The sequence below is a fragment of the Orycteropus afer genome, unplaced genomic scaffold (genome assembly GCF_000298275.1).
Source record: "Orycteropus afer afer isolate SDZICR_OR568_19922 unplaced genomic scaffold, OryAfe1.0 scaffold00431, whole genome shotgun sequence".
In the NCBI taxonomy this organism is placed as follows: domain Eukaryota; kingdom Metazoa; phylum Chordata; class Mammalia; order Tubulidentata; family Orycteropodidae; genus Orycteropus; species Orycteropus afer.
The window spans coordinates 1,040,479-1,041,074 of record NW_006922018.1 but is presented as its reverse complement, the minus strand read 5'-3'; positions in this window follow the sequence as shown (position 1 = coordinate 1,041,074).

Sequence of the window (596 nt, the reverse complement as noted above, 5' to 3'; positions counted from 1 at the left end):
GGGTTTGAACCGCCAGCCTCCTGGTTAGCAGTCAAGTGCCTTAGGCACTATGCTACCAGAGCTCCGCTGAAGGAAGACTGGGCATTTTACTTCCGCAAAGATTTACCACCTCGAAACCCAAAGGGCGTTGCTGTGAGTTGGAATCCACTGATGGCAGGCAGTGCGTTTGGTTTTTTTTTTAAAAAAACATCTACAAGGCAAAAGGAAAGAGCAGAGAAGATAACCAAAAGGCAGATTTTGAAGTTGTTTGAAGTCCAAGTCATGGCTGAGGCTCCGCACTTCTTCCCTGCCCCCTTATTCGGCCGCTCTGGCTCTCTTTCGCACCCCGGATTTCCCTACACCAGGCCTTTGAGGTCTCTCCCCTCGCGGCCCTGCCAAGGCTCCGCCCGAGGCCACGCCCCGCATCCGACGTCAGTTGTTATGTCTCGGCTCGGGCCGCGGCAGCAGCTGATCCACTGCTCGTGAAGCGATCGTCCGGCCTCTGGAGGTGGCGGGGGTGTCGGGACTGCAGCTGCGAGTCGCGCCGCCCAACCAAGCGGAGCAGGCACTGCGTGGCCAGGAGGCAGCCCGAGATAGCCGTCTCGGGGAGCCGCATC